The following is a 14,473-nucleotide window of genomic DNA, read 5'->3' as shown; positions in this document are numbered from 1 at the left end:
ATAAAATAACTTGTTTTTTGGAATTTTATTTTGCATATTTTCCCTTTTACAATTTTTGTTTGAATTTATTATTGTAAATTTTGATCATAAAGTAATTCTTTGAGCTCAAATTACATTTTTCATATACAGAGTGATATTTTGTAGTTAATTCCACCATTTGTCTTTTCTTTACGAACTTTCTTCAGAAGTTTGTATACAGGATGAGACTCAATCCCTGTACTGATTAAAATTTTAATCATCATTAATTATAAGCTAACATAGTTTAGTAACCCATTTACATTTGTACCCTTTGTAAATTTTTGCTTTTTCAAATATTGAACTTGTTGGTGATCTGGCTTAAAGCTGGAGCTAATTTTGAACTTCCACAAAATTGTCAATTATCCTATAGGTGGAAACCTAGAGGTTACTCTAGGGAAGTTTCAATGCAGGACCGTTTTATGTATTAGGCAATACAAGGAGTCCGTTAACCTATCTCTCAGAGTGCCATTCTAGACATTTAATTTACGGATTTGTTGGTGTCTTGTTTTAACAACGACATAGCATGTAGATCCTGGTCAGTCCAAATGTGGTGTATGTTATGAAAACGGATTTAAAAAAATGAATGCTGCCAAATTAGGATTGTTACCATGTTCTCTTAAAAATCATCTACACAATGTTAATTTAGCATCAAGATAAATTTATTGAGCGCTTGTATATACTAGATGTGGTAGCTGTTCCTAAGAATTCTACAAGCAATAGCTGCAAGAGCCTCAATCCGTCCAACGATAGTTCCAGGTTTCTTCTACTTCCTCCAAAATTAACTTTTCTACTTTGGGTCAGGAATCAGGTCGCCTAGAAGTATCACTTCTAGGATTTTGATAAATGTTCCTCCGTTCCAGAGCAAATGATGAAGTCTCATGAATATCTCAGCAGAGAAAACTAGATTATGTTCAAATGATGAGCATCAAGTCAATTGCCATTGGCACGTTCATACATAAAATGCACGTCTTGCATAACTTTATAGACATACAAAAGTCAAAGTGCAAGTGTATCTAATCATTAACACTAATAATGAATTCATTAAAAAAAAATAAGAGCATTTTTAGTAGGTATTAAGAGAAAGTAATTTATTTACTCTACAACTCGCTCTTCAAATATTCCTTAGGTATATGAATATTCAAAATTCACTTTAGCTTTTTTGGATGAGTAATATTTAAGAATAGCATACTAGAGGTGAGCATATCTTCAAATTATGAAAAAATGCAGATACTCCAGTCCTGAGTTAAGGTTCTTTAATATTAAGAAGATAAACTAAAATAGTAGTTGGTATTCCTTGTGGTAGATGTTCCCTAACATTTCCATATGTGCTGCAGTAGGGAATCCCATTTGGCGTTAAAATCAGATACAGCGAATTACAAATACACCAGATTCAAATGCATACTCGATGCATAATCACAGATAACCACAAATTAACTAGTTGCAAAATCCAGGGTGCTTAAGACCGTTATGCCGAAGCTACGTGACAACCCCACTCCAACGATAATTGAGACTTGGCGGAAACATCGCCGCATAATCTTATTAACACCTCCTGAAGTGCTAGCCTAACGGTTCCTTTGACAGATAACGTGCAGTCATTGCCAGATTTACTGCACTGCAATATAATCCTTGTTCGCTTACAGGAGCGGCTTCCTAGCGTGGCGGAGGACGAAGCGGCGACGCTAGAACAAAGATGGATTGTTAAAAGCCAAGTTTTGCTCAAGAATGCGATGAGACCGTTTAATTTACGGCGGCGGGTCGATATTTCCAGGGGCGAATTAGTTTTGTACGTTCCAGTTATTAGAAGTGATTTATTTTCAGGGAATTATCTGATAGTGGAATGAAAGGATCCTCAACTAGCGTCAGAGCTTCCGGGAAAAAGTGCTTGCGGCTCTTTCAGTGAAGGTCGGATTTAATTGATAGCTTAATGTATTTTTGTCATGTTTTTTTTCTGTTTTTGCTATCCATCAATGCCGTGCATCATAAATGCCACACACGCGATAGTAGAGATCAAAATAAATATAAATTTTATACAATATTTGTTAAGAAGGTATATCGGGGTCCGAGGGAAGTGAGGAGCGCAGGGGGGTCCTATGCTTTTCTTATGCGACTAAAACCCGCTGCCAATTAGAAAAAATAAATTCTATTGAAATTAATTGCGATAAACATTATCTATATAGCAAAGAAATCTACTCATATGCACATATCATACATATTGACTAATTAACAGCCAAAAAATATCATATTTATTTTAAGTAGTTTTAAATTATATTTAATGAGCTCATAAAGACTATGCAGATGTGGCAACAGCGCTAATAATTGACTAGCAGTTATACACACCACGGTCCGTCAAGAGACGTTCGCCGCATAAGTCAATTAGTCAATAAAAAACAAATATGTCACCAAATTCCTCAGTTTATCTTCGTTCATCCGTCATCTCTTTCTGACTCATTGCATATCCCACAAGAAAATAAGAGGTAAATTTAAAATTGTCACTTTTCTTGAACAACGCTCCTTTTAACATAAAATAATAAATTTAGTCGGTTATGATTATGGTTAATTAACAGGTATTTTGAGTCTAAAATGTTACCTTTATATACGTGAACCCCTACATTGGAATTTGGAAATAAAAGGATGAAATGTGAAATTGTCTTGAATACACACCACGATCGGTCACCAATTTTGACGATTGGTTACATAATTAACCTAAAATTTGTGTTAATTTTATACGGATATCTATTAATATCCATAAACTCTAATAAAATAAAGAGGGAAAGTGAATATATAAACAATTTAGATCTATCTTAATATTCTCTTGGCTCCAAAATAAAAACTGTGTACAATTTATATGATCTTATTGTATCTGCTTTTGTCTTTAGTTAAATTTCAAACAACTTACTAAAGTACTTTATAATAGACTGCAACATAATTATTTTTGTACGTACCAATTAGTTATCATATTTATCCTTTTACAGTTGATGTTCCGAATTAAAAAATTTCTAAATTTTTACAAGTAAACCATACAGTAGTTTTTAGTCTTGAAAGAATTTTTTTCGGAGTTCGGAGTTAAATGGAGGAATAAAAGGAAAGGAAGAAGAAAAGTTATTCACATAGAACTTTTGACATAACATTTAATTTTAAGAAAAATTGTCAAATTTACAAAAATATTAAAATCACATTTCGATAGATACTTAAAATTTCCACTTGCTTTTCTAACAATCACATCAATTTGTTATACAACAATAACAATAAATTTAGTCCTTTCGATGTGAATACAATCAATTAAACTAGAAATTTAACATATAACCTGTTTTCTTTAAGTCTTTTTCTTGATGATAAACTTAATAGCTCTGCTTGAAGATTGCATTCAAAGTTTGAGTCTTCAAAATACATATGTACTACAAATATGTCCAGTTATATGATTAAACAAATCGCGTCTTTTGCATCGTTCCACCCACATATTTCGAAGCCTTTTATCCTTAGGAAACACATTAAATAAAGTTTTTTAAATTGCCTTGTTTAGCACTATAAAAATTATTATTGCAAATTACAACACTACACCTCACTCCTGGCATTTTTACGTGGTAAATTAATAGTTTAAATTAAACACTACACCATCAACTTATTAAAAACTATTATCGATAACTAACTAATTACTGCAAAATACCCAAACAACTATGAAAGATTTACTTAAATACTTGGAAAAATGCAAAATTTCTAGTAAAGTCGCATGTAAACAAACATGAATTCTAAAGATTAGACATCTTGTGACGTAATATGAGATAAGCCACACCCATAATTTCCGTAAATTTTTCGACCGTCTTTTTTACGGACCGTGTATACACACTGCGAACCTACAGACCCCGGACATCGAAGATATTGCGCGTCAAATTCGGGTAAAGATGCGTACGCGTTCAAAAATGTATTATGTGTAAACTATGTACAATATAATTATTATATATAGCAAATATATCGTATTATCCTCGCGAAGATTTGTATCGTTTATTTAAAATCCGTAAACCATGTGAATTCGTAAAACAACGAGAATTATGCTAATTTAGTTCTAAAGAAATGAAATGACACTCGCGCCCATCTCTCGTCAAAGAAAATGTTGGATGCAATTTTGTAAGTTCTGTGATAGAAATTACATTATTACTCACTGTTCTTAATCTCTATTTTAGTAATGTTACAAAAGTTTTGCAACTATAACTAATTTTTTAGATATAAAGTTTGCTGAGAAATACTTATGTTCCTTTGTTATTCCGTACAAATGCTTTTTATCTCAAGTAGGTATTACTAATTATATTAATCAAGTAAAGAAAACTTTATGTAACCCTAAATATTGCTGGGTGATGATTACGATGTTTTTATAAACCATTAAATATATTAAAAGGATTTATCAACTATATTTTTTATTCCAATAAATATATCACAGCTTCCTAGTATTTTTTAATTAATCTAGTTTTTTAAAAACATTCAAAAAAATCATCTGTTGTGGATAATTTATTGTTGATAACAATGTACATGGGAGTTAGGAAAAATGCATATGTTTGAAATCAATTTCGTTTTTATCAAGTCTTTCAAATGTATTCCCTCCTTGCTGTCAGTTGATTGCGACGTTGCCACATGAATCCTCAAGTCAGACAGAAATGCAATTATTGGTTTCCATTTCTAATCAATACAGCTGTACTATGTTCAAAACTTACATTAGTTTTACATCAAAAATAAGATAATTCTGTGTACTATCTATGGAAAAGTTTTGTTTCACAATTTCTACATTTTTTTCTCAGTTACGGGCAAGAAAAGAGCCGTACCGTCCACCTTCGCCATATAAACCTATGTTAAAATGAACAACTTTCAACAACAATATCTCAAAATCTAGATTAAAAAAAAATTTTAAAAATATGACGCACTGAGGGAGCTCTGGGTAATACGCTCTATAAATTTCAAGTACGTCTGCGCATTTGAGTAAACCCAATATACCTCCTTAAGCCTTTTAAAAAAAAACATACGATTGGAACTTTATAGTTCAAAACCAAATACAAAACAAAAGTAATTACTACAGTAGTTAAGACTGTTTACTTTTAAACGTAATAATAATAATTTACTCCTTCAAGCATAAACGAGATTATGTACGAGGAAAAAATATGTATTATATATAAAATAATATAAATAAGATACCATTTGTTATGTTTTTAATTATATGTATAACGAATTATTGAGTCGTGCATGAACTGAAGCAAAATCAAGAAACTACTATGCTGTCTGCCGACAAAGTATGTGGTGTATAACAAGATCGAGAACACAGTCAAGAAAGTTGAGAGAGCTGGTGGTTGCGATTCGAGTCTAACATTTCCAAAGAATGACGTCGTTATTCGTAAAAGTGTCAAACAGAAGAGGGCTGGAAATATTTTATCAAAAACTCATCGCAGAAGGCAAAGGTGAAAATATAATATACTTGGCAAAAGTGTGCCATGGATTTGGAAATGTTTTTATGCGACCCAAGATGCAACCTTATAATTTAATTAATTAAGAAAATCTTCATTATATAATTTTTTCCACTCATGAGGAAATAATCAATCTATATTCGGTTTACGAACAACGATTTATTTGTTTTTTGGTTTTCGCGTACCATACATATGTTGTTCCTAAATCAACCAGAAGAACTTTGGCTTCGTTGTTACCCCTTTTTATCTCCCCCTTTATTATTATTTTATTTATTTATTTATTTATTTAACTTTAAATAAATTTTAATTTTTAAATAACAGTGATGTTACCTGTTTGTTTTTGCTAGGGTAGTAATTTTTGTTTTTGGCTAGTTGATTTCTCAGTGGGGGCGTGGATCCTACTAATAAAAAAAATAATCGGGCGCCAAGTGGTTTCAGAAATATTTACTGCCCTTCGCCAAAGTAATAGAGTAGACAAAAAAAATAAATTCGTGAAATAACCACAATGATGAAACCACTAAATAGTCATCATAGCTTTATTGGCGGCAATAAAAAAAAACAATGAATAGTTATACCAGTTATCTTAAAACTAACAACAATGACAACATTATGGCCTTATTCGACCGAGACGATACAGAAGTTTACTTAAGCATAAATAGATACCCCTTTATTATTAGATACTACTGATATTTTTATGACACTAACCTTATACTAAAATTTAAAACTATTTACACTCTTCTTAGCAAATGTAATAACGTGTGGGTAATATTGATCGAAGAAACGATGAAGTGTGGCATAAGTTGCCTCAAACAAAAAAAAAGGGTGTTGTGGTACTTAGCTGTGTAGTAACTGCAGCAGGAGTAATCATTCGAACGAGCCAAATCTGCTTTCCACTGGATATCTACATAATCATGGGACGACTCGCGTCAAACAGTAGGCAAACTCTTCTTACAATAAAAAAAAATAACCCAACAGCAAAAACACCTCGGGCGTGGACAACCTTTGCTACCTCCGGACAAAACGCCTAAAAATAGTAATGAAACGTGGCATAATAGCGAATAATATTAAGCGCTAAATGATACTTTCTTTGCTTTTTTTTTTTTTTTTTTTTTTGAAACTAGTAGGTTTACTCTATTATAAAGATAATGTGAAACACGCTTACCTCCAATGCCGAAATCCCTAACACTTGGAGACGTGATAAAATGACCCAAATAAAATACAGAAACAGACGGCACCAACAACCAAAATTTCTTAACCACAGGCGTCGTCTTCGTCGCTAGGAGAGGAGTTTTAATCCGTTATTTAAACGTTTTACAGCCTTTACAATAAATTCGTAATTTCGATCTCCACGCTAGCTGGCCATATACTACTAATTTTCAACAAAAAAGAAAAAAACCTTTTTTTTCTAAAACGCTCTGTTCTTCGCGAGGAGGCCCGTTTTTCCGTCGGAGATATGGTTATCTATTTCTTTGCCTTTCGTTTGCTCGAATTTAAATTTACTAATTTGGCTTTTCTCCTACAGATGTCTCTAAGTGTCTGATTAAAATTAATTATACTACCGATTTAAGAGCTAACAAACTGACTTACAAATATTTAACCGTAAGAAAAATAAATCGTAACATCGTTTTCAAATATCTTTAATTTGTGTGTTCTATTACATACATGGTACATATACTGAGGACATCCTGTATGTCATCTTATGGATCATTTAAGAGACATGATTATTCTTCATGAATCCATTCAATCATCCTTCATCTTACGTTAAATGTTTGTTTTACTTTTATCTAACAAACGGGTTTATAAATAAAATATAATTTTCTCCCAATACTGGAATAGTAGAACGCTTTATATCAAACTTCGTTTATCTAGTGGATACTCACGGAAATCGAAAAGTACTTGTACAATAAAAGCGGTCAACTTTTAACTGACCTAATTTATTAAATATACAGGGAGCAACATTGTCAAAGAAAAAATAAATAAAAAGACAAGACGTTGCTATACAAAATAAATGCTGATTTATCTACATGTATTGCCTATTTACGAATTTATTTTTATTTACAGAGTACGATTCGAGGGATCTAAGATTTCTTTATGGATGATTAAAAATAGGAAAGGGTACGATACTGTAAATTACCCAAAAAAAGACTCAGTATTTGCTCACATGTTTATACTAGTATAAAAAATAATTTATTGAATTAAAATTACTCGTTACTCAGAAAAGCGGACAGCAGCATATGATAAAATACTTTCGTACCGTCTTTCATCAAACGATTTATTTATATTTTATGGGATATATACACAAATTTCGTACGGGCAGAGATAATATTAGGCTTTCATTTTCGAAAGCTTTTATACATAACTCGTAATGTAGATGTCTAATAAATGTATGTAGCAGGTAACACAATGATGATAAAATAGGCAATAAAATGCAATATTGGGTAAATGGCTAAATGAACTATTATTTAGGACAGTAAGTACCAGAAAAATAGACTTTTGTTTATCAACAAATATGAGTAGAATATTTAATGTCTAAACAATGTTTAAAAAATATTTATTACTAAAACATCCCTGAAATAGAGTAACAGAAAAAAGAGTCCAAGACTTGAGTATATTGCAACCCTTGTATATAAATGTAGCAAAGTACACACTGGACAAACAAAAGAAACGTTAGTACAATAGTGGTTTTAATTCTTTCAGGACCCTGTTGATATTTAAGTGCGATGGTTAACCGGATTGTTATGCCCTTGTTGGTCTCGGTCTAAGCTCTGTGGGGCTGCCCCGCTATTAGCACCCCTAGGTTCTTCAAACAATAGTGATTCTCTGGTCGCATTCAATGCTTCCAAACGTTCTTCACTGTCGGCATCTTCAGTAGTGATCCTGCAAATGTTTCTGTGCTACTGGGTTGCGCATCGGGTTTCGCCTGTAGTGATTTTAGAACTAACAAGAACCGAAGTGAACCTAGGGGTTTTAATAGCGGGTCCACCCCCTCACCGGTAGGTTAAATATTTCTACCTAAGGCTATGGACGTGAAAAGTAATTCCGTAACTGTACTTACGCCACTACAAGGAACACAATGAAGAGACACTGCATCAAAAATACTCAGTGCCAAAAATTCTTCGAAGTACCATTTAAGTTACGGAAATAGTTTCTTTTGAATTGTAATCACATGTTCATAAATATTTGAAAAATTCACCCAACAAGGGGTTTGAAAAATTGTTCATGTTCGTTTGGTAGCAATACAACCATCCTACTGGGGATTACTAAAAAAAATAAGAAAAGGACAGAGTTTGTAGAAAGTATTAATTGCTAAATAATACAACGGATAAGGAACTAAGACATACTTAAACACTTTAGTTTCCGTACATCCTCTCACTTTTAATGCTTTAATCCAAAATTTCGTTGCTTTGGAACGAAACTGGGTCGTATTTTATTCCCCTGAATTTATTTCCATTTGTAAAATTCAAAATGTAATCTAAGCTAGCCGCTAACCATTCCTTTTTTCATTCTAACTGCCAGTTAAGATGAAACATGCATTGTAAGAGCAGGGGTGAATAACAAATAAAAACTAAACACCCCAGGGACATATCAGAATCACTAGATGTTTTCTTAAAATCTCATAAATATTCATAAAAGATTCTTACACAAAGGACCTCCATTTTATCCTGACACGAAAACCTGACTGCCTGGAATCAATTATTTAATTTTCTAATTCGTCAAAAAATATAAGTTGTTATCCTTCTTGTGCGTCGCATCATTGAACAGTATCAATGATTAATGAGAGAACATGTATAAAATATATTCAGGGATTGCATCGACATACTTTTTTAAAGTGAAGTTATTGTTGTTCTGTTGATACATACCCATTTCGCGCATTTATGACTTTCATTTGCTTCTAAAATTGTTTGTGGGTTTCAGTGCAATACCTTGAGGGTGGAAAATATTGTGTGCAGACAATTTTTGTGTGGTTAAGAATTTAAGAATAAAATACTGTAATATACGTATATCACTTTGTTTCTCGTAATTGAACTGATTATAAACTGCTTTCTTTTATCTTTCTGCAGATAAATTGTTGGTTTATTTGAATTTAATTTTCATTTGGTTCCCTATTAATTCGTTATGCTTTCAACTTCAACAAAATTTAGTACTATCTGTTTTTATTTTTTGTTAATCTTTACATTTACTTTGAAAAGCAACCTGATCTTTACAAATTTGTATTTTATTATGAAGAAAAAACTAAATCTGGAATTGGTCTACAAATACATATTCTTAAAAGTAACTCTGATTACCTATAATCCTTATTAGTGTGTCTTTTTTGAGCCCCCCAGTATATTGATTGTTCTTTTATCTACACTTGCCTATGTCCACCATTTTCATTTGTTTGCCATGTTGTTTTATTTATTATACCTAACTTCCTTGGATTGCTGCTATAGCTAAAGCACTATTATAATTTATTCCCAAGTATGACTTTGCCGATTGTGTTTCCTGTTTCTTTTCTTTACTGCATTTTTTAATCATGCTATGCCATGTTGTATGGACACTTTCTAAGGAAAATTCTTCTTTACTATGCTTGTTCTGTCCTTGAATATAACAGTGCCTTTTGCTACAACATTCTTTTGACATATATGACTTGATTGCGATCAAACCTTGTGAATATCGGCTTTCTGCAAATTCACTTTTACTTCTTAAAACTAAATTTCTAAGAACTAACAACTAGTTTTCTTAAATAATTTCTTTCGATCCAACTATTTTTATTTGGTTCCTTACAAATGCATTTCCAAATTCCGTTTATTCTAAAATTTCATGTGTCGGAAAGTGATGACGGATGCTCAATCTCGGACGTAAACACCGAGAATCATCTAGTCATCTAAGTGTGCGGGACCCGAAGCGAAAGGGGAAGAATAATAAACATTCTGGCTAGAGCGGAATAAGAACTGACTTGAGGCATTCATTAAATATACTACGAAGCATGTAAAAACCGAACTGTTCCAAGTTAATTTAATTATAACGTTTTGCAACATTTCTTAGTTTTATTGCATTATTTCTAACATCAGAAGTGGGATTACACCTGTGCGCTTAAAAATACTTGTGTTGTGCATGTTGTGCAAAATTAAAATATTAATAATAATACTGGTGCAGCTAAGTGCAGACAAACGGATTTTCAAGTGGTGCTTGTGAGTGCTTCATTTCACATTGGTTAAGATGAAGCGGCACCAAAGAACCCAGGTAACTGGTGAGTAAGGGGGTTTGCCAGAAGAAGACAGGGCGTTGACGAGGCGACTGCGCCTGGATTCAGCAAGTCGGGTGTATGGCAGCGGTCGACAGCGGGAGCATAGGCATAGGAACGGTAACCCGTCACCCCGAAGCGAGCGTTCGAGGGAAAGAAACCGGAGTCATAGGCGGATCCGGAGTCGGGACCGGAGGCGTAGACACTCACGTAGTGGCGATAGGGCTGCGGACAGAAGGAGGGAAAAAGCTTCTTCGGCTTCCTCGACTAGTGCTGTAGCTGAGAGCGTTTCGCAACTAAGGGCGACCATGGCATCACAGTTTGAAAGGTTGGTCGAATAACGGAATCCTGTCGTAAGTAATGTATCTCTGATTCTGAATATTATTCCAGAATTTAATCCTTTATTACATGACTAGAGAACGGACAATGTGTGACTTTAACCCGAATAATAGGTCAAATTTTGGTAGAGATGTGTACGCGTTCAAATATGTATTGTGTATAAACTATGCAAAATATAATTATTATGTATAGCAAATATATCGTATTATCCTTGAGAAGATTTGTACCCTTTATTTAAAATCCATAAACCATGTAAACAGGTTAAATCACGAGAAAATAATTAAGTTAATCACTAATGGGGTTCAGAGTGTGTATTACTGATTTGTTACATACGGGAGAACATGAAGCAGTGTATTCGATATGGGAGAATGATTCCTGGTCCGCGGATTTGGTGACAGAACATTACAGGTTAAATCACTGGTACTTTGTTCTGGTTCAGAGCGGAATTTTGCTTTGGCAGAGCGGTAATTGCTCTGGTCAGGTAGACTGGTAGTGGTCACCTGGTGGGTTTTCCTTTTTTTCTTTTCATTATTTTTATTTAACATTTTTTTTACTATTAATCCTATTATTTTATTATTATTGTATCATAATTAGGTACTTATTTTTACAACGCAGAACATTGCAGGTTAAATCCCTGGTACTTTGTTCTGGTTCAGAGCGGAATTTTGCTCTGGCAAAGCGGTATTTGCTCTGGTCAGGAAGACTGGATGCAGGTGGGCTTTTCCGAGGTCCTCCTGGTATATTAATCTTTTTTCTTTCAGAGGATAGAGCAGGGGATTTTCTGCTCTGGGGCTGGGGGGACTGGAAATACCGGGAAGGTCTACCTGATGTCTTACCTGGAGTTTGGGGCTCCAAAGGTAGCATAGTTTAATATAGAGTTATGCCCATTTTTATTCTTTGTACATACATGTTTGTTGTTTTGGTTTTAAACACACACTATGTTATTTATAAATATTATGTATTAGGTAGGAGCAGCCGAATGTTCAGAGATGCACAGCTCCCGATGTATTTATCATAATTTAATCCCATCTGTAGTTTTCTTTTTTTAGTTTTCTGCTCTAGGTAATTAAATTGCTTCATCGTGTGATCTTGAGTAAAGACACTCGACAGTCAGGAAAGGCCGTGTCGGAAAGTGATGACGGATGTCCAATCTCGGACCGAGGGTCATCTAGTCATCTAAGTGTGCAGGACCCGAAGCGAAAGGGGAAGAATAATAAACATTGTGGCTAGAGCGGAATAAGGACTGACTTGAGGCATTCATTATACACCAACTACTAAGCATGTAAAAACCGAACTGTTCGAAGTTAATTTAATTATAACGTTTTGAAGCATTTCCTAGTTTTATTGCATTATTTCTAACACATGTTTTTGTACTGTTGCCGTTACTAATATTCGTTTTTTATTTAGTTATTTTTTAAGGAATATCCTTTTTTCACTTTATTTTGTAATTACATGAGTTAATTTAATTTCTGCCTCTTGACAAATTTTCACAATTTTCTATTACAGTTTCTCTTTGCTGCCTACTTATTTCCATATAGTTTTAACAACTGTATCAATGATAACACTGATATATTCTATTATGTGACAATAATACTTTATTCCTCGCTAGTGAGGTTATGAATATAAATAAAAAAAACACCGAAAAATTCAAATTGAGGCAAATCATTCGGATATGTCCAAAAGAATTCCATCGGCATTATTCGATTTATATTTGTATTTCTTGAAAGTGTAATGTTTGTAATATAAGCAACTTTTGTTTGTTTTAAATTTTGCTTCATGCGGCAAAACAGTTTGAAATGTTTAGAAGGGTATCATATTTCATTCCCCAGGGTCATATAAAAAATGTTTCTGGAATATGAAACAGCATCCCCTCTCATCTACATCGCAAAGATGAAATTTTAGTTGAGATCATCTTGGTAATAGGGCGGCCTGTTTTGACTTCCTTCGCTTAGAAGGCAACTCCGATACAAAAATGTAAAATAATCGATTGAATACAAAGATTCATTTGAAATAAAAGTTGGCTAGTAAAATATGGCGCCTTTCAAAAATTATGAGCTGGATGCGAGTTTACGAGTATATTAACAAAATAGATATTGTCCCCAGATGAACAGTGTATACTTGAAGAGTGAAAAGACATTATTGACTAACTTTTAACTTTTTATCAGAAAAGTGGAAACTAAGCTTAATCAACAGTTTAATTGAAAAAACGACTCTTTGTTTTTAAAATATAAATATAAAATATCTGAGATTAAAATTATTATTTAAAATGTTATGTCATTTAAAATGTTAGGCCAACCAATAGAGGCTGTTTTTACACTTAAATATTACAGCAAATTTGATGTATTTCCTTTTGAAAAGTATGTACTTACTAAATGAAAACCCAAGTGATTTCCCCAGCAAAGTCGTGAACAATTTTTTTAAACAATAAAAACTGCAAAAAAATGATATCGAAAAATAATAATGGAATCGTCTTTCTCTCGATAGGACTTTTGTAGAGAATAAGAAAACCTATAAAATGATTTTTTTGTGCGACCTGATCAGTTCATTTTTTACAAAGAAAATCTGGAAAAACCTCTAATATAGAGCTTTTTTCAAAAATTCATAACGAAGCAAGTGCTGTCACATATCATTGGACATAGGTTTTTATTTATCTATTTTCAGAGGACAAAGCCTCCTTCGTTATGGAAACAATATTTTTTTTATAACTACTCAGATATTTGGAATTAATAAAAAAATGGAATATTGCAGTTATCAAAAAAATTTCTAAATAAGTCAATAATTCTTTTTAAGAACAAGATTGTAATAGTTTTACAATTTAATTGCACAATTTCACTATTTTAGCAATAACTTGAAAACGAAAAAAGATATCGACCTCCGGTTTGTGTACTTGTTTTCCATAATGAATGGTCTATTAAGCCATGAAAAAAAACCTATATCGTTGCATTTAATTTTTTTAGTAAATGGAGACAATTACAAAAGTTTTCTCATTAGCGTCGTCTACCGTTGTGCAGGAAAATAATATTTTTATTCCTATATCATAAATATAAATTTTATTAATAGTTCTTTAAAATGAGCCCTCGTTTATTGAAATCGATTAAGGCATTTAGAAGTTATGACAATTTAAAAATTTCAAGATAGCGTCCTTCATACTGACGTTGCTATGGTAATAACAAAAAAAAAGTTCAAACAAAACTTGTGTAGGGTTTAACAGTGTATCTAAAGAATGTATTTTCAACTTAGGTTATATAAGCGAAATTTCGAAAAACCGACAATTTTCTGTAACACCAGGGGGTGAAGCAGTAAAGTTACAATTGAAAATATTTTAAATCAATTTCTTGATCGTATTTATTAATAGATTTTTTACCCCATAATCGTAGAACGTCTAGTTTCCTATATACAGCCGCTCGATACCGTTAATGGATCACCCTGTATATTCGAGATGCAAATA

At 32.8% G+C, this 14,473-nt stretch overlaps 1 long non-coding RNA gene across 1 annotated transcript; it reads right to left on the bottom strand.

Moving 5' to 3' along the window:
• Nucleotides 1-5,950: 5,950 nt before the first annotated feature.
• LOC111691364 lies at nt 5,951-6,841 on the bottom strand. Its single transcript, XR_002762932.1, has 2 exons — nt 6,625-6,841; nt 5,951-6,486 (listed from the first exon to the last, which is right to left on the bottom strand). It is a non-coding gene; the product is annotated as an uncharacterized LOC111691364 (long non-coding RNA).
• Between the last annotated feature and the right edge of the window lie 7,632 nt (nt 6,842-14,473).

Source organism: Anoplophora glabripennis, unplaced genomic scaffold (assembly GCF_000390285.2).
Source record: "Anoplophora glabripennis isolate ALB-LARVAE unplaced genomic scaffold, Agla_2.0 scaffold102, whole genome shotgun sequence".
Taxonomy (NCBI): domain Eukaryota; kingdom Metazoa; phylum Arthropoda; class Insecta; order Coleoptera; family Cerambycidae; genus Anoplophora; species Anoplophora glabripennis.
This window is presented reverse-complemented; position numbering and strand designations above follow the sequence as displayed.